Source organism: Bombus affinis, chromosome 14 (genome assembly GCF_024516045.1).
Source record: "Bombus affinis isolate iyBomAffi1 chromosome 14, iyBomAffi1.2, whole genome shotgun sequence".
In the NCBI taxonomy this organism is placed as follows: domain Eukaryota; kingdom Metazoa; phylum Arthropoda; class Insecta; order Hymenoptera; family Apidae; genus Bombus; species Bombus affinis.
Window position 1 is genome coordinate 10,003,160 of NC_066357.1, and position 21,932 is coordinate 10,025,091.

Consider the following 21,932-nt stretch of genomic DNA (forward strand, 5'->3'; position numbering starts at 1 on the left):
AATTTACGTATATAGAAGCAGCATGACATTTAAAAATCCTAATGAACTTTATACGCGTTGTTACATATTATACTCTAAACTATACTCTAAACTATACTCTAAACTATATCCCTAAATGTTAAATATATCAAAAAGTATAGTATAAAAATCAATATTTTAGTCGTTCAAATTAGACATTAACGTTCTTCGATCAATCTATACGCTTACTCTCTCATACGCTCGGTTAAATTCCTTCATCGAGCAATCGAATTGCAGATTTGCTAAATTACTTAGACTGTCCACTATTCTGGAGTCGAGCGATCATACCGTGGCCGATTGCATGTGACTTATTCAGATTCCTTTGTTTCTGGGAATTTTGATTGTACGGTCAAACTATTCTGATATACCGATGGCTGTCGTATCGAACCGTTAAGATAAATACCATGGCTCAAGAATGGCGTCGAGTAGACGTACAACGTTCGTTCATCATATTGCACCACTATTTCCGGAATTTGCATCGTTGTTACGGCTCACTTGCAGTATTGCTGGCTACACGTAGCAAACGTCCGCAGAAAAGCTTAGCAAGGGAACATATTTCCGCGTCTCAATATGCACCATAGCTCTTGTTGGAGTACGCGTTTCTCACGTACAACATATTTGTTTTGTTCCATATTTATACACTTCGTCATCTTATTGTAATATATGATCGTATTGCCACGTGGAACAAGGATTTGGAATTCAGTATATTAGGCATTACTACGGATTTTTACGTAGTTTCATATTTTTATTGATATAGCTAAGGAAATGTACCTACACACAGATTTATCTCGTCTGTTAAAGCAAATAACATCTACTTCACTTTGAATATTTTGTCGGATATTACGCGTATTTTATACATTTTTGCATTTTTTAAATATCCCATAAAAATGCGCACCCTCATTATCACTGCATCATTTTATGGTTGGCAACTTTCATTTGAGTCGGAAGGGGTATGTTATATTGCGAAGTTTTGTTGTTTTTTCGTAGAATTCTACTGTATACTTTACGCAAGTTTGTTGTGTGAGAACATAAAGTCGAAGATTTACCACATACTGTTTTTCAGTACACAGGTCCGAAACACTGCTGCGCCTATCACGACATCGCTATTGTAATAACACAGAACCCCTGCCCTTTCATCAATATGTAACTTTTAACAATTTCTATGACCTCCGAAATCGAAATAGCATTTCTACTCTCAGAAGACCTCGATTCCCTATAAGTACCCAGCATTTCTAACTATAGAACGAGATTTGTAGAACAGTACCCATAAAATGCTATTTTAAGCACCAGAGTTGGATTTAACCTCATTAAACTACGATTCACCGAACACTCTCGATTTCTCTTAACAAACTTCACAATCCTCTCAACAAGACTCCGTTACTACGTATATTACTGCATACAACATACGCTACGTACATTAACTTATTCGAATATTTATTGTAGAAAACTTTTGTGTTCATACCGTACATGTTTTATAAAACATTTTGGAATTTCATTAGCATTGCAATGAAATACAACTGCCATGACTATATTGATTTTTGAAATCATCTGAAAATGTATATAGAAATTACATACAAAATATTCATGTATTTATATCAAATGGCAAATGTCGTTAAGGGATGTTTATTAGAAAAGTGAAAATATTCACTCGCATAAGGTAAAACATTCCCTGTGAAGAAATTCTGACGTTTGTATTCTACTTTTGCGTACTGTCGAAAAGATTCCCGAAAGTTTCACGCGTACAACGCGTTTACCAAAACGACGGTCGCAGTCATACTTGATCCTAGGAGGTATAAGAAAGAAAATAAAGAAAAGGAAAGACGCTAAAGGAAAAGAGAAGAAGAAAGCACGTAGATATATGTCATTAGGTGGTATTGATAAAATCCGCGATCACTAGTTGCCAACCCAATATGTTCGTTCATTGGGAGCATTCTTGGATGACGGCTTTGAACGCGTCTCGCTTCGAGGAAAGAAGAGAGAATTCGGGATTTCCTTTCACTCGTTTGTTCAATGATAACGCGAACGAGATGTCGGATCTCTCGTCCGTTCTCGTTAAGGATATTATGCGTCGAAACGGTAGAAAGAAAGCGGATGCAGATGTTGTCCGGATTATAGTAGCGTTCCAGATACTCATATCGTAGCGTTATCTGAAAATACGATCGGCAAAGTCGAGATAATCGGATTATGTTGATCCTATTGCGTCGTTACTCGTTTATTCCATGGACGCAGACGGTTACGTTGTTCGCATAGCAAGTCGACCGCGTGCGGTATCAAAGTTTCCGCGAGTATCGTCCGTTTATTACTGCGAACTTCGCAGGAACTCTTCACTCTCGCGAAACCGTCTGGGACATTCTATTTTCATGCGCTTTTATTGCGGCCGCTTGAATCGCCCGATCCCTCCCTCACCTTTTCACTCCTCTTTCTCTTTTCCTTCCACTTCTTGTACGGTATAATTCATGGCAAAGCGGTCTGGTTCTTGGAGGAATTCTCGCCATTCAGAGTTCACGAACCTGCGCGAAAATAATTGATTCGACAAAGCGCTGGATAGAACGTCTGTACTCGTTCGAAGAAACCAAAGGCTTGTATCGATTGTACTGTGTTATCGTAAAAGCAACGCCAATTCTTTATTAAAATGAATAGTAGGTATAGTATAAACGCATGCGAGATATCTAATGATTTTTCAATGACGTATAGAAGAAAATCACGGCGTTAGTTATGGTTCGAATTAAAATGAAATCTTACTATGAAGTTACGAAGAATTCAATCAACTTACGGTACTTATCATATAATTTATAATTGTATCACGCAATGCATTTGCCAATATATGATGAAATTAAAGTATATCAAACGTGTAATACCGATTATTCAGGTCTTACCGTGTGGAGGTTGCTGCGCATGGAGACTCACCCTAACCCACGTCCCATTTACTTTCCCTTTACGCGCAAAAAGTTATTCATTTATAATATCAATTTATAAATAAATTCCCCTTTACAAAACGTCTAATCTTTTGATCATTATGCAAAATGAACAACAAAAGGAACTTTAAGGAAAACCTGCGCGGGAAACTAAGCATAGAAATAAACTTAACTGATAGATCCACATGAGACACTGCTTTGTGTTTCAATAATTATTTTATAATTTCATTGTTAAGAAAATGTAAAACAACGGATGGATAAAATAAAAAAAGTGAAATATGTATTACTTTATCTGCCTAAATACCGCTTTTAATTATGTATACGATAATTATTAATGTACTGGTATTGTTAATTAATTACTAATGAAGAATTTTGGTCATTTTATATGGCTGATTTTATATACACAGCTGAAAAAAACGATAAAATGACAGAGTATCGCAACACTAATTGGTAAAATGAATTCAATAAAAATTATTGTTCGTATATCAACAAAAAGCTATTTCAATTATTCGCGACAGTTACACACCGAAATAATATCAAATTAAAAATTAACGTCTGTTTAATTCAACTTCAGACACAGTAGAACGTAATTAATTCTAATATTATTTTTTAAGAAAGTACAATAATTCATAAGAATAAATATATTTGCAACATTAACGGAAACGTCATTTACACGCAACACTGATACAAAATTATGATCTTGCCAATACGATTGGATATAACGAACCGACAAATATATCGACCAGGAAATAACTACAACTACTATTCTATAGATATATACCACTAATATTAGGAACGAGCATAGTGACAAAGTAGTAACAAGAATGACTTCCCATACTGTGGATGATCCAGAGGATCGGAAGCCATTAGTAGTTGCCCTCTTCTATGGCAATTTCCGGGCCTCTTTGGCTTGTAGCCTCTTCTTTCTTCGGACGCAATGCCGGCTGATACTGTCGATCATAATGATCGCTGTTCGTTCCCATGTGAATGCTCCAGCAATACATAATCGTTCGTTTTGACCCATTCGCGACTACGACCACGAAATTCGAAAAAAATGAATAGTATTCTCACATTCTTGCAAGCTTCATCGTCGATTTTTCAAATAAAATTTTCTAAAACAGATTGGACACACGAAAACACGCCTATCCGATCAGAGAATGTGTTAATCTGCCCAGCCCTATCTACTTATAATTAACGGACACACCAGAAAGTAAACTACCTATCCTACCTGGTCCTATATTTAACCCTTTTAGTGTTGACCGAATGAATTGTACCTAAGCGAAGAATACCAAACCAATCTGATGTAATTTGTTAAGATTTGAGAAAAAAATCATAAAAAAAGTAAGAATGATATTTACAAAATTCAAAACGGAATATATTACGAAATAAAGGGAGAATAAATCATTACTAATTGTATTTCAATATTTGTTGAAAATCATACTAATAATACTTATTCAAAATCACTAGGAAAAATGGAAAAATCAGTTTTCTTTTATAAACAATATTTGCAAATAAGAAGAATCTCCGTTTGGGCATAGTTTAATGTAGAACACGCAATATAAAGTATAAGTATTACATTCTCAGTTATTTGTAGCAAAATTTCTAATAACAATGCACAAAATTAAATGATAATCCCATGATGCGCAGTTAGCGTCAAGAGGATTACTTGCTCCAAAACAAGTAACCTAGTATAACATCACTGAAATATCATTCCAATATTATTACAAACATTTATAGTTATCCGGCTATTGAAAATGTGTAATATTTACTTATTCACATAAATAATTTGCTTAGCATTGATGGTTACATTGATGAATACAGCGTGTAATCCTTTATTGCACAGATTACAAAATGTACGTGATTTTCGCACAAGCCCACGAAAAATTTTAATCTTGTCTTGTAAATGCAAAATTATTTTGTAAAATATAAGGAGATACTCTGTTCTAAACAGTATTATCTAAAACTTGTGATTATAGTCTCAAGCAAATCTCCCGTGTCCAATTTTTATCCTATCCCACTAGCGTTTACAGTCTCGGCATCAACTATCGCGGAATATAATAAAAAGTTGACCCATAAACAATTTTTTCAAATTATGAAACATCTGACATAGAGCTTCTGTAGAGACATTCAATCATTTATAAGGTTTTATAAATTTATTTTGAGATAAAGTTCTCTCGTGATGCAAATAGTAAAACGCCGTCGCAAACCCAACGATATATCGTTGTAGGCACTTTTCACAAGTGTTGCTAACAACGATATATTGTTGTTCGATACTAAAAGGGTTAAAAGATGGCAAAACAAACGCGCCAACACAGTCGTTCCATAGTTCTTACACATAATCCAAACACAAGAATCTACACTAGAGAGATATCCCGAGACGCCTCTGACACCTGAGTTTGATACACAACTTTTAAACTCTAATTTATGTACCATTTTCCTGAAATCGACTAACGAAGGCTAGCGATTATTCTGTACAACATGTAACATATTATTTTGATTTTGATTAAACGTATTTCAATTTCAAATTTAATTAAATATCCATAATCACGTTGGGTAAATATTAATAATCATGTGTATATTGTCTGGAAAAATGATATCATAGATTGTGTAAAATTTGATATCACTATTGTATATTTATCGTTAACATATTACTCGTTAAAGTATTTTGACAGCTTATATTGTGATCGTACATCGATAACACGTTTTGTTCATAATAATAAAAAGACAACGCAATTTCACAGCCAAACCACAGACACACAATGTAGGACACTGAGAAATTATTAAGCTTATAAACTGTGGTCATCATATCCATTGCTTTCCTCCCATTCACATAGCACCTGAGTATGTGATTGAAATCTGGCAATAAACATGACAAATATTAAACCTGAAAATCCTGAGTTAAGCAGATAAACATATCTATATAATAACGACCTAGTAGTCCTTGATATTGCATTTTCTCATATTCTTTTCCTTTTAATGACACTAATTTATAATATACTTAAATAATTTGATAAATTAATGATTAAAACAAACTCTTGAGTAAGAAATACTTAAGTAAAAAAGGAAACAATAAATGTACTTATTGAAAAAGAGGATAAAATCCAATGCAAATAATATGAGATTGAACGAATAATAATTGATCCAAGTGAAATATTTAATAGAAATATTCTCAGGCAATTACTTCATCGAAACGTATCTTTGAGAACAAAGAAGTAGCGAGATTTGCCTGTCGCGAAGTGTTTTCTTGCACGTGAAATTTGATACCCCTAAACGGATAAAATTCAACTCTAATATCTCCATATTTCAAATTCACACAGATTCATATACTAATTATTAACATTGTTTACGTTGTTTATATCAATTCTTCGTATGGTAATATTATATAGAGATCATACTCACATATATGTATAATATTAATTATTAATGCATTATTAACACATTATCAACAACGGGACATGCACTATGCTCGTCAAAAATTCTATGTAATACAGCTAGCCACCCGTGTCGATTCGGACCTTTCATCCTACGACATGATTGAGTGACATCTAAACAAAGTTAAATATCTTTCTATTTAATTAATATACTTATATATTATTATGGACAGTAAAATGTTTCTTAATATCGGAAAATGCCTATGAATATTCCATAATATAATTGATTTATAAAAATTGTACTCTGAATGTCTCGTCATTCGAGATGTACAGAGAGACATGTACTTCGAAATAATAAAATATGGCGTTCTTTCTTCGTCGATTAAACACAACTGCGCAATACCAAAGAAATGCAATGCGCAGAACGTGTCTGTGATTATTGAAAAAAGTGACTAACAGCATTATTACTAGAGATTCGCGACATACATATGTAGCAAAATGTAAAAAGTATTTCAATATCTTATTCAAATATGCTTTCCATTATTTTAAAATAAATTAAATGTTACCAAATCTCCATAAGAAGCTATCGAATTTATCATCAATCATGGCGTCCTTTTGAGTTTCATGGCGTTCCTCTAATACCTCGAAGTTTTCCTCGTAATCAAACAATAATCTACGCAATAGAAGACGAAAACATTAAAATAAATGTATTGATAGAACAAATTATACAAAAAATAAACCACGACTAAGATCAAATTACATGTTTGAAGCTCGTTATTATACATAGGTATGTACCAGCTAATCGCTCTGAACATCAACACTAGAATCCATCCCCGCACCGCGGTTTGCCCAGCGAATTTCGGGTAGCGGAGTGGGGCAAAGGAGACTCGCCGGCAAGTCGAGCATGCATAAACTATACTCAAGGATATGTATTTCACTACACGTTCACTACATATGGTCGAAAAGGAAAAGATTACGAAGAGAAGCGAGATCATTATAAATAATGTGATCTTCACAATCGATCAGTGATTTATATAAAAGAAACCACCATTTGTGTGCAAAATAAAGTGTTATCTATACTGAAATTGTGTCTCGGTTAAAGGTTAGAGTGTAAGCTATTGGTGATTCGGGCAGTCAAGTAGGAATACGAACACACGTAACACAAACGAGATATTTTCGAGAATTTGTTTAATTCCGATAAAACACTCTCTGGCGAACTATTAAATAAACGTGTATTTATCAAGCAAACAAAGTAATCTATGAAAGGTGAAAAATTAGTACGTAGATGACATCACTCACTTAAAACAAAGTGACGTGGAAAAACCGTGCTTTCCGACAAGAAACTGGTATTTCGTCCCGCTGAATGCTCTTCTAGCTGGTTCCTGGTTGGCTGAAGTTGGCTGAATCTTCTCAACTTTTCAATTGAAATCTTACGATTGAAATATTACACGTTATAAAACTACAACGTAAGTAAGTACTTACTTATTTTTTCAGACTCTTTAAGTGCCCTACAAAGTCTTGCATCTCTTAAAATAACCATCAAAATTAACTTCTATATTCTTGAAACTAAGAGCAAATACGATAAATTTGTTTGCGAAAGTTTTAATAATAGCTTAATTAAATTCTATTGAATTCTGTTTAGCAAAAACAGCTATTAAAGTCAGGTTACTTTCGATATATCGTAGAACCTCGTTTAGCCGCACCTCGTTTATATGAACAAGTTAATGTTGAACCTTTATTATCCAAACTACGATCGAGTAATTTCGTAATACGTATAAACACTTATTCCGATAATGAGTATATTAATATGTATATAAAATTCAAAATAACGATCATTCAACATATGAATTTGTAAATACATGAAATTTAAGTTCGTTTATGATATCTTCGAGGACAATGAAAATGCATTTATTGTTTTAACTGGTAAGGAAACACTGCTGAGAACTAGAACACGGGACCTACTATATTTCTCAAAGAATCAGCTGCTTTCGGCCTATTGGAAAGGCTACGTATCTTACGGAACTCTGTCACCAAAAATTACGTTATCGGATTTGTGTGGTCGGTTATGGCAATAATTTTTGTAGGATTGATTTAATTTCTCTTTTTACGAAATTTATATGTATTTCACAATTTCCTACGTAATTTCAAATGTTAATATACCACTAAATTCAAAATAAGATCCTGATCTGATTGATTTTACTAGTACTAACAAGTTATCAAATCAGACACAAGTATTGTTCCATGTAACAAATATTCAGTCAATTTCGCATCACTTTTGGCACACATTTACCCCATTAAGACGACACTAGAATACAAAACGCCGCTTGTTAATCGTCGCGAGATTACACCTTATGCTTCAGCAGTGATAATGAAAACTCCGGTGGAAATGCGATAATGAGCGTCATTAACGACAAACGACGCTTTTTCTCATTCACTTCTTATTCTTGGCTATGGTTCGTTGCCTCCAATACGCCGGGTAGCCGTGCGCTGCATGTATTAATTAACAGAGTTCGACTTCCGTCGAGAGGTTGGTTTGCTCCGAATCCAATGGTTAGGAAGTACGATCAGTTGTACACCGTGACAAATCGATATCGCTTTTGAGTTGTATCCTTATAAACGGAACACTGGAAAATACAGGAAAAGTCAAAGTACTCTGTTCGGTGGATATTCAATTGTAATGTTTGAAATCTAGGTAGAAATTATCGCCATTGCTAAATGACGATTATATTAGTCACGAAAGTCTACGTACGTCTAGCGAATTTTGTTTACCTGATTTACCAATGAAATTAGAAACGCATTTTGTTATAAAGTTATTTATACTCGGATAGTTTTTAGTAACTCGTATATTTTCGCACGTAAAATACCAGGATTGTTTAGAAACACACACAATGCGATTTAGGAGGGTATTAGTGGAACTGCATAAACGATATTTTCCGTAAACGTATGCGCATTAATTATTCTTTCGATAACAAAAATTATTTTATGCAAAGAAATATAGCTAACTATCATTTTAAGAAAGGTAATTTTATACGGAGTTCTACTTCCAAAAAATTGTTTATTATTATAAAATATATTTTTTGTATATAGCATACGTATATAAAGCGACATAAATGTATTATTTAATTCATAAATTAACTAGAATTTATTGAACATGTTTTTATTAATTACTTTGATAAAATATAATTAAATTATTAAATCGTAATTTTAATAGTAGATATTTAATCGCATATTCACTGGGTTAATAGTACGAGTTTCATTGTATTTTTCTAACAGCACACTCTTTGAAATGTCGTTATAATTGTATCGTATACGGAATTAAATACATTATTCTTCATTAAGCATCCATGTTATATTGTCACGCGCTTTATTTTTCAGTGATTACGTTCCAGCTGCCCATCAGCCAATTTTACATGCCAGTAATTCCTACCATGGATTTGGAAAACGATTCGCGCGATTTTAATGCCGCCACACGGCTTCGCTCAGTATTTTTCACAAATTTGTGGTTCAGTTAATTCCACAGTTTTTCGACTAACCCCGTGAAACATGACGTGTACCAAACGTGAGAATCCCAGTCTATCTGCAATGTATATACAATACTTTATTTTGTTGTTGTTGTTAGACCTATCGCCGGGTATGATACAGAATGTAAGCGGATAACCATAAAATTATAGGATGGCAGAATCGATATCGCAACAAGAACGTTTGGATAGCTAGTCCTGTAGGATTTATGAATAGATATAGGGTTTATATGATAAAGCTCTAAGAAGGGTATATCTTCTCATCTTTTAATTTATAATATAAACCTGGTTGTGTTTAAATAAAATCTTATTTCAAAACTATATTTTATTCTTATTATAAAAAAGCTGCCCTATCGTTACATGTACCCCTTTAAATAGTATAACTACGTGAAATTTTTTTCACAAGGATATGTCGGGGATATTTAAGTGTTCAAATTTTTGCTGTTAGAGCAGTGAAACGCACGTGCAGTGCTTCCGCATAGCAAACCTGCATACCTCATGCAGTGACTCCATGCCGCATTATGTAATATTCACGAAACGATCTATCAGATTTTCATTGTCGTTCTTCTATATGACATAGAATTAACTTCCATGATATAAAATTTTATTTATTATAACATTACAGAATACTAATTAGTAAATTTAAAGCTCGATAAGTGCATTAAGGTTTTCTATTTATTTATATATCTATTTTTATTTATAGAATATTTAAAGATATAAAACGACATAGATATTCACAATACAAGGCATATTTAAAACAAGAGATGGCTCTACAGAACCTTTAAAACATTCAATACGAAACGTTGATAATAACTCTGCCCAGTTATTCGTCGTATCCATCAAAATAGACGCTTGAAATACAATTTTTAAAGAGTGTAACTTGATTCCTCTTCGACTGTCACCTACACCTGTTAAACATTGATATGTTTCATGAACTCCTCTCGTCGGAGAACTCAATTACATTTCGATTCTCGTTCCATACGGTTTACGCATTTCATTTCTCACGTTTCGTGCAGCCACGAGATATCCTTTTTTATCTTCTGGGAGTTCCTGGCTCGTCCATCGCTTCCATTTTGGCCAGCATAACGATGAATCCGATAGCGTAACCACAACCACGCGAATGTAGGAAAATTTTGTCTAGTCTCGATCGTTTATCGGACCCAGTACGTGACTGACGTATCGATGCATCCTCCACCAATGGCTGTATAAAGTTAAATGTCAGTTGTCGAAGCTATATTTTTTTTTAATTCCAGTATTTTGCTTCGTAATTAGCGTTTGGTAAAATAACAATGATAAATAATAAATTTACGCTTTTATTTGCAAAAATGCAACATCGTATAGGCAATTTTTGGAAATTTAACTTATTAATTACACAATTTCTGTTATGAAGTACAATAATGAATAGAAACGTAATGCTTCGTTAATATGCATAACATATTCAATGTGGAGACCCATAAAACTTTTAAACGAGCATATTCCAATTTTATATAAACACGACTTTACTCACGAAGATTCTAGATACAGAATAACTACTCAATATACATTTCGACAAGAAAATTAGATCTCACAAATTTTATATTATCGGCAAAATCGGATAGAACGTCACGCACATATTGTACATTTAACACGTAAAATAACTTGAGCTGGTTTTATAGGCTATACAAGCATAATCAATAATCAGCTTCTCTTTGCTCTACATCGTTATCATAAACCAACTCATTGGATGTTAATTGGGCATAATGTCGCGATAAAGATTCGTTGCGTGCATGTAATCTCTAGAATATGAACGTTGAAGAATTACTTTTACGTAGGTCCTAAGCATTTAAACTCTTAGATTCTTAGGTTGAATTTTGTACGGAGTTGTTTCTCTGTACGGCAGAGTTTGACACGAATTACGCGTTGAAGATTCCAAAAAAAATTATAAGGATACGGATCGGCATGTTAAAAAGAGGACCTAATAATGGTATATTTATTTTAACAAAAAGCAACAATCGATATCTGACACTGGCATATCAAAGACAAAGACTATATATATATTCTGCCTGTATACTATTAACACTGTTATAAAACGTTGCAAGAACAGAAAAATGTGAAGCAAGACAAATGAAATAAATCATTTAGTTCAAACGGTGAGCGAATGAGTCAGTAGAGTGAGCAACTATAGTGGTGCATCGTAGTGTAAGATGACACCTGCGAAAGCTGCTATAGTGGCGTATCGTATTTAAGAGGTTAAACAAATACATAGCGGTCAAGCGAATTTAATTCCTCAAACTTGAGATATCTTTTGATATTAAAATAATGTATTCAAAAAGTAAAGAAACATACAAATCGAAAATAATTGCAGCAAGATTGATCAATTGGACCATAGACAACACTGTTTTCCATGTGATTGAGGAAGTTTTCTGAACATTTATCCATTCCTATGATATATTTCTTTGCTATATCTTCTTAGAAGATATCCCCCAGTTTTATGGGATTCGATTCTGGCTTTTCCAAATTTGATTTTGTGCTTCACAGTGTTGTGATTTTCTGGTACAGTTGAATGTATACACCAAATAATTCATCTTCTACGTTCTTTGAACTTGGTGGTTACCATTGATCCTTAACGTGAATACAGCTAACTTATAAACACGAACTAAATGACCAATAGCAGCGTCAGTGTGTCTTGGGAAGCCTAATAAAACTATCCGTAACTAGTAAAGTGCTAGAACGCGAAAACAATTGGATAAAGCTTAAACTCGCAAGCTTCGATTAATAGTTCAAACAATCCAGGCTGTGAAAACCTCAAAACTTTCATTAGGATTGATTGACTTTCTGTGTCACGATCTAAAACCTCTGCTCCTTTTTAGTAAAACCGTAAAAAGGTAAATTAAGATAATGTAATGATATTTCCTAGCAGATGGGATTCGAATCCAGGATAATAATTTTGCCAAGACACTTTTCTTATTTTTTCGTTATTCAATTTATATTATTTTCGTTGTTAATAATACGCTATATAGATTAGTTCATCAGAGAGACCATTTACCATAATTCATTGTTCAATCTTAGAACTAGCTTGAAATCTACCGTCGCTATTCTTTCTTAAACGGGTGGTTTTTGCGCGGTGCATTAACAGCCACTCCGTCGGCTAACCGGACAAGAAGCGAGACGCTCACGTTCTCCCTCTATCGCTAATTAACAAGTGTACGTTAAACGAGGGAGTCGCGTGTTTGCGCATGTCGTTTCGCTAAGGCGGCGCGCATAATGCTCGAAGCGTAAAGAGGTTCTTGCAAAGTGTCGCGAGTCGAGTCTGGTCGACTTTTGAATGGCTTTTTCACACCCTGCTACGACAGCCAACCATGCGTCCTGTTTATGGCGCGCTCGAATTAATGCGAAACCACCGACCGATTAATAGTATTTGCAGAGCGTTTCCATATGTCGCAGACCAGCTGTGAAAGTGTTTCCTTTCTCTCTTTGCTTTCTTGTCTTGACTCGTCTGTTTCTTTTTTCTTTCTTAGTTTTTTTTTCTAAACTATTCGTTCAGAAACGTGGTTCTTTCTCCACTCCAAATTGTCAGTGTATTTTTCTAATTTGCAATTTTCTTTGTCGTATTATTCTTTCATCTTCAAAAATAACATCGAACAAATTATTTTGACAGAAATAATGGAAAACATTTCAGAAAAGGCACTCGTTCGAAGAATCTCATGATCAAGAGTCATTTAAAAAATTGAAATTATCATTTATCGAACATATTTATCACTCATATTCATCCCGTTTCGGTGTTCGCACCCTATCGTGTAAAAATCGCTTTTTCATTCCAAACAAGCCATGAGCTCGGAGTGGCAGAAACAACTATATTTACCTTACAAAGGTTATTCGTCAACCATAGGAACCAAAACAAAACAAAAAGCGAAGAACAAAACAATGTTCGTTAAAAAAGTTCACAGCAGCATTCACCGCTGGAGACAAAGAACGCAGGATGCAATACGCTTTGGCGCGCAGCCACTTTGTTCCGTAGACGACCGATTCGGCCTGCATCGAAGTAATTAAGCGAAACAATTCAAAATCGCGACGCGATCCTGCATTGACGAAGATGATAGATTTCACGGAGTGGCACAAACTGAAACAGGCGAGCGCGTAAAACCACGAGTGATATGGAAATACGAGCTACGCGAAGGGAAGGTTAAAAATGTGTACGTACCGAAAGACGGAAATTAGAGCGTACAGATGTCATTGTGTTATTTACATGACAGACATAAACGTTAGCACAATGACAGCGATGCTAGTGGTGGCGATGTTTGAGAACGAAGAATTCAATGAAACTAAACAATATGGGTACAAATAAAAACTTCCGTTTTTGAAATAACTCTATGTAACTGGTGAGACGGCGTGCTAAAACGAATGTACTTTTAATATGCTCGAACAAAAATAACATGGAGAAAGAGATAGAATTAATTAAAAAATATATGTCATGAGCTTTCCTTAACATTACCATATAAAATACAATTTTGGACATGGAAACGGTACCATCAAAAGTATTTCAAATACCTTCTGAATAAAATATGTCAATTTATTTCCATTGCGCATTACATTCATATATAATTTTACGGATTTAATTATTTAAATATAGTCTGCATATGTTGCACGAAATGGAGCTAAAATTACTTTAATATCACATTCGACGTTTTGAAATATTTATGATTTAACTTGAAATATTTATATCCGTTAGTCCATCGAGATTATTGAATTTCAATGTACGTAGGAATTTAATTAACACTTCTTTCATTATCGTTCGCTTTACACTAAGCAACGATATTTTTATTATTCATTCATTAGTGAATGGTGCAAGGTGGCAAAGCAAGCTGAAGACTATCATAATCTGTTTTAATATAATATTTGATATTATAATATCATTTATTATCTCATTCTTTGCGTAATTGTTGATCAACAACAGCAAATACATGTTTTAAGATGAAAAAATTCATCTATTCTATCTATTCTGTCTATTCGTCTATCGAGGAATATCAGAAATAGTTAGTGAGAGCATAAAATTAATAACCAAGGCAAATAACTAAAGCCAGGATGTAGAGGTGAAACAGGGATAATAACAGAGATAACTTTAACGGTGCCGTATATGATATTCTATAAGCGCTATTCACCCGTCTTCTCTTTAATCAGGATGTCAAACATCGATAAGTATGGTTCACGCACGAATGTTCAAGAATAGTGCTCCGTGTTTCAAATAGTTGCTCGAAAGCTATTGAATCAGGTAAAGTGGATTGGAATTGTCTCTATGGTTTTTTTTATAGATTCATTATCCGTTAGAACTCAACCCTCCTCTTTCAGGTATTCACATCATTGAATCTTACTCCTCATTTAATGGGATACTTCTATTACCCTATCCCACTTGTTATCCACCTTATTTCAATCGCCAGATTCCTATAAATTCGCTTTGGATCTTTAGATAACTATTGATTTTTCTTCTATGTATTCACTATTAGCAATTATCGCACTATGTTTAACTATGTTTAACTATGTTTAACGTAGCGTTACAATATCATTTTTATCCAAGTAAAATGACACTTTCTGCAAAAGTTTTCTATTTCAATAAATCTCATTTTCAGATATAGCCATTCTTAAAATATGTTCAGGAACGTCATTCAAAACCTTGAAAAACTTACACTCTTAACTTGTTCTACGTAAATTCTATCATATTTCCACAGAACTTTTATCAACCAATGTGATGATTGGCCGTTTGTTAATTTCGAGCTCCAAACGGCAGCGGATTTGTTCTCTTATGCAGGTTTAGTCGTTCTATTTATTCTACAGACCTGAACCGAGATTAGAACACGATAATCCTTTGTTTGGATTACTTCTGAGAATTGGCACTGTGGCAGAGTCAATATTACAACTCCTTATTAATCGATATTAACGAGGCATAACTACATTTAGTTATAAGAGAAAATTTATTACATAGGATAATGGAAATCATTCAACAAAATCATATTTGTAGTTGAATAATATATCTCGATAAAGTAGAGAAATAAATTCGTATTAATTTCTATATCAGGAAGGAATAAAATGCAAACAGATCATTGTGTTGCATTTTCATTAGAAATATTTTATATAACTACTTTTTAGACATAACTTTCTTAAAGTGGCTCTATTCGTTCAAAATACATTATGTATAATGATTCCGAATATAATAGGATAGCGAATAGACAGGTAGATTTAAAAAAATACTTGTGCTGAGTTATTAGCTGAAGGCTGCTTTTTATTTAAATAGCGAAATCAATTTACAGATCACCCTGGTTTTGACGTAACGAAGTTCCTTCAGCGTCGGTTCAGTCACTGTATGTTCGCATAGTTTCACAGGTAAAGCGGTCGATACCGGAACATTTCCTGGTCTGATATCAGTATGTCTGGACGCCGACCAACAATTGGTATATGCACTTCCGAATTCAATTGGACATAGGTATGAGGATGTAAGATGCCTGCGGGGTCAAGAAATTATCGCGTTTACTTGAAGACCTACAGGCAGAGGACCAAACGCAAACGACGAGACGTCAAATATAGTTGAAATAAGATCAATTATTATCTATTTTTAATCGTTGAACATAAATCAGAAATGAAACATATGAATAGAAAATGAAATTGTATAGGAGATTGGTTGTGCGACAAGAACTTTTAAGAATAAGGTATATTTGAGTCAATTTCATATTAGTTTTCTATACATACTAGTTTTCTTAATTATCTCTTTTCTAATAATAAATCAAATATATTCTGAATATTATATCTGAAAATACCACACATACAATTTTAATCATAAAACTTTATTAAATTAAAATTACGATAAATGCTAGTACATCCTTGAAAGCAAAATTTATTAAAATATAAGGCAAAAAAATATAAAGAGAGGAAAGGAAGTAGCGGTTATTGAGAAAGTTACACTAAAACTTAATTTCGTCGTCGACCTAATTTCTTCTTAAAATATTTTCCCGCTATGTTGTCAGACCATCTACACGCTTGATGAACTAAAGTTACCAATACACCTTTTTGTTTTCTTCTCTTCGTCATTTCGTGGTTTCTTTTTATAGAATTACCGAGAACTTCAGAAAGTTAAAACAACTTTTCATGTTCTTTCAATAAGTAGGGAATGCGTATTATATTAAATTTAATATCAAGTTTCCTTATGAATTTCTAATGAAAACAGAGTTTTTAACAAGTACATACTATACATCTACCTTGAATTATTTTTCAATGCCTCGAAGAATCTTCGGCGGACCTAAAGTTGTTGGTATACTCAACATTTTTATATTACTTTCGATAACTGTATTTGCATTAATAAATCATATTTTATACAACAACAAAATAGAAAACAACTACACCTAATAAATTTAACATGTAGCGCACCGATAACATCGTCACATCGTGTCGCATTACCTCGCATAGTCGGTCTTACAACTCGATAGATTTGTTCAGAACTGCGATCTCTCAGTACAGCGAGCTACTTGTATAACACAGTTATCATGCATAGTAATATATAGTTATCACTAAATGGATAAATGGGTATTGATACATCAGCGTTACCTCGTTAGATATAGTCTTTCTAACAGAAAAATATGTATTTTTAATAATATTAAAATCGATATCTTATTTTGTAATTAAGTAATCTAATTTATAGTAAATAAGTAATAATTCTTTTAAACATTTAATAACCACATTGATAATAATCAAATTGCTTTATGCATCGTCATCAATCATCACAGGTAATGCTTTAGTCGTCGTAAGTTTTTCTCTGAAGTAATATTAGTTCCTTTGTATCCATACAATTGTATCAACCTCTCCATCATATTCCTTATCTCATATCACTACGAGTAATTATAGTTGTAATTAAAATTACGAAGTACGCCTTCGTCGTAAGAAAAGAAGATCAGAACATCTAGCTAAAAACGTAACTCGAAACACTTGCACGCAAGGACAAGTGCGAGCTTACCGTCGAAGCACGCGAACTCTAATAAAACGCGACAAATTAAAACCATAGTCTGTACAGACTTTCCTATAGAATATGTTGTAACAGCACAGCACATTTCTTATATAAAATTTAAATAAACAAAAAACTCTCAAATCGGGAATTCATTAATCACTGTATTACTATGTATATTCAGGTTTATATATTAGATGCAACCAATTCTTTTTTTCTCTCCATTTCCTTTTCACCAGTATTCGCATTTTCAACGAGAGAATGACGCGCTGTCGAAACGGAAGCTAGAAATGTTGGCAGGCTTGAAGTTTCGTTGGGTACAGACAGCAGCACTGCCGTTGTCTGGGCAATGCAAATTCGAGGTATACCAACCTGCGCGTGAAAGAGAACGAGCGACGTAATGCCCTCGAGGCGGTGCTGGTCCCCGTGCTTCTATTTATCTTTCGAGCTTGGAACGATAGGCGCGACATGCCGCTGGATTATGAGCCATTCGGTGGTTATCTGAAAATTTAAAGAGTACCTGAATGAAGTCATGCCATAATACATGCTTTCTTTATGAGGGAACTTTTCATTATGACGGGGAGTGGATGAGGTTAGGAAGAAAAGAAAAAGAAGCACCGGACCCACGTTCATTGTATTCATTAAATAAAGTCCCGCTTGTCTACATCTTTTGATCGGAAATCGAGCGGAACAAGAGAAAATGTACGGCGAGAAACCAGCATGGAATACTGTCGATAACTGCGTGAAAACTTTCATTGCTATATAGAAGAAATAATGAATTGGAGAAATGAATTGAAGAAATGAATTTTGAGGGAAGTATATGACATTTGTATTCTGTGACTGTTAACAACTAGAATCGTAGATGATCGAATTGCTCGTCTTTTTTTATATCAGGATATTTTATTTTATGTTTGTTGTATTTTATTGAAATATAAAGATAAGAACGAAAGTTACAGAACAAATCGAGTTGATTAATATGATACAATATGATTTTTTGAACATGGTATTCTATGTTCGTTACACATAATTACTATTTTAACACTCTATTCTTATTCAAAAAGATATTCCAACGTTAAAATTATTGAAATTCTGCTATTCTGCTTATTGCTTAAAATAAATAAAGCGTAACGAACCAATTTTGATAAACGTTAACATTATATAGCATTCTAAAATACGTAGGGGTTGGCTTTCTGTTTAAATAGCAGAATGTATCGAAAATAAAACAAAATTTGTTATTACCTAAATATTACACCCAAATAAATGTGCAAATACGTGCATATGTACATATTGCATATTTTGCGAAAATTCTCATTTACACGACGTAATATAATATCGCAGATAAAAGCACCGAGAACAACAGTAGAAAACAAAGGAGTTAATTTTTTAAAAAATTAACAAATACATGAAAAAAGTGTAAAGTATCTCATAAAAATTCTGTTGGCAAACTGTCTGAATGATGATAAATATTAGCGTATAATATTTGGATTACTTAAGGCGTACATTTGAATATAGAGTAATTCTGGACAAAATGTGGCCTAATTTTCATATTTGTAGAAAGTTAAACACAATTATTTATAATTTCTTGTTACCGACTATCCTAAATCATTATTTAACAAAACACATACTTGATTATTCTATAGGTTATATTAAAGAAGAATGCTGCATGATGGTTATATTAATATTACTTATATTATATATTAAATGAAAATTAAATGCTATAAAGTTCCAATATAATTTCTACCTATTAATTAAGTTTATTTAATCTAATTAAATTACGACACTTACCTATATCAAATTTCTATGCTTAGATATTCACGTTTCAACTACATAAATTTCGTCAGACTAAATTATACATATTATCTCATGTGTGTTTACTTTCAACGTGCATCTCGCGTTTCAGTCTGACCTATCGTTTCTTTATTAGATACAGAATATGCTTCCTACTGAAAACATATATATACTTGAGCACAGTTTATTTACTCTTGGCTTGCCGGTGAGCCCCCCACTTCTTGCAAATCGAAGTTCGTTGGTAAATCGCGGCGCGGGGTGTCATTCTAGTGTGGATAATCGAAGCGATTAGATGTGTGTTCGTGTATCTTTACGATTAGTGCCGATCTTTCCACTACGTAGTATGTACTTTCATAATCACTCTTTTACCCTATAAATACACTAGTGTTAACTTCATTTAATTAACGTATGTTTTCTTCGTACGTACTTCGAGGTATTAAAAGAACGCCATGAAACTCAAAAGGACGCCATGATTGATGATGTATTCGATACGATAGCTTCTTATGGAGATTTGGTAACATTTAATTTATTTTAAAATAATGGAAAGCATATTTGAATAAGATATTGAAATACTTTTTACATTTTGCTACATATGTATGCCGCGAATCTCTAGTAATAATGCTGTTAGTCACTTTTTTCAATAATCACAGACACGTTCTACGCATTGCATTTTTTTGGTATTGCGCAGCTGTGTTTAACCGACGAAGAAAGAACGCCATATTTTATTATTTCGAAGTACATGTCTCTCTGTACATCTCGAATGACGAGACATTCAGAGTACAATTTTTATAAATCAATTATATTATGGAATATTCATAGGCATTTCCCGATATTAAGAGACATTTTACTGTCCAATGTTACCGAGTAATAATATATAAGTATATTAATTAAATAGAAAGATATTTAACTTTGTTTAGATGTCATTAAAGTCATTTCAAAGTTTTTACTTTTTATTTTACTTTTACTTTTTACTTTCAGTTCTTATTCTCTACTTATTCTCTACTATTCAGTTCTTATTCTCAAGTTCGATAAGTTTTATTTCTCATTATTCTAAATTTTTTAAACAATCAATAGTATGATGTTAAGAACAAAATATAATATTTAATATGTTCTGTTAAAGCTTTTACTCCTCTTTTTTCGTTTGATCAACGTCAATCTTTTGTTATTTTATACATTTTAAAGAATTAATATTGTCTTTATGGACAAATCGTAATATTCTATGCTTTGTTACAGATTTCTTCCAGTCTTCGCCTCTTGCGTGGGATTCGGTGATTGCTATTTACTGACGGTCTTCATAATAACTTCTCCTGAACTACAACAACATCGATGATAACGTTCTTCGCGTTTAATGGTGAGTCGCATGCATTTTTGTTCTTTTGGTCACTCAATCATGTCGTAGGATGAAAGGTCCGAATCGACACGGGTGGCTAGCTGTATTACATAGAATTTTTGACGAGCATAGTGCATGTCCCGTTGTTGATAATGTGTTAATAATGCATTAATAATTAATATTATACATATATGTGAGTATGATCTCTATATAATATTACCATACGAAGAATTGATATAAACAACGTAAACAATGTTAATAATTAGTATATGAATCTGTGTGAATTTGAAATATGGAGATATTAGAGTTGAATTTTATCCGTTTAGGGGTATCAAATTTCACGTGCAAGAAAACACTTCGCGACAGGCAAATCTCGCTACTTCTTTGTTCTCAAAGATACGTTTCGATGAAGTAATTGCCTGAGAATATTTCTATTAAATATTTCACTTGGAATCAATTATTATTCGTTCAATTTCATATTATTTTGCATATTTAATTTCATGTCATTCTTTTTACTACTTTGTTACTATGCTCATTTTTAGTATTAGTGGTAGTAATAGTATTACGTAATTCTTCGTCGATGTATGCGTTGAATCATCTAATTCTGTTGTGCAAATTGCAGCTTCTTATTAAAGTTACGAATGACTAATCACGTTTATCGTATTTGGAATTAATGTTGCGAAAAAATGTCATGGGACATACTTCATGCAGTAGTTATTTACAAAATAACCTTATTAATGTTAAAGACCTTATTTAATCTTAAATCGAGTATCTTGTGTAGTAATTCTTTTATTATCAAATTATACATCAAATCGGCCTGTATCTTAGCCGTTTCGTTTTATCGATAAAATACAAAAGAATGTACTTGAATATCAAACGTGACATAACGATGTAGTAAGAGGAGCGAACAAGTCGAGACAGAGGGAGTCAGGGTGTTACATCATTGTAAGGTAACAAGACTTTTAAGAGCTGCTCGAGCACAGTTTCGAGTGCAATTTAAATCTCAAGGCTGGAGAAAAATTATTCTCT

The 21,932-nt window shown here is 33.2% G+C and overlaps 1 protein-coding gene and 1 long non-coding RNA gene across 4 annotated transcripts in view; one reads left to right on the forward strand and one right to left on the reverse strand.

Annotated features, from left to right (window-relative positions):
* LOC126924047 (glutathione S-transferase 1-1-like) overlaps positions 1–21,932 on the forward strand; it is a 148,414-nt gene that overhangs the window by 31,270 nt on the left and 95,212 nt on the right. For 2 of the 3 annotated variants that reach the window (XM_050738123.1, XM_050738122.1), the window contains exons 1-2: positions 19,831–19,914; positions 20,807–20,924. The gene's annotated coding sequence lies outside the window, so the exon portion shown is untranslated. Of the gene's footprint in view, positions 1–19,830; positions 19,915–20,806; positions 20,925–21,932 lie in introns of those variants that run through there. The other variant, XM_050738124.1, reaches the window with a different exon arrangement.
* On the reverse strand, positions 14,351–19,732 carry LOC126924067 (uncharacterized). Its single transcript, XR_007713404.1, has 2 exons — positions 19,571–19,732; positions 14,351–18,286 (listed from the first exon to the last, which is right to left on the reverse strand). It is a non-coding gene; the product is annotated as an uncharacterized LOC126924067 (long non-coding RNA).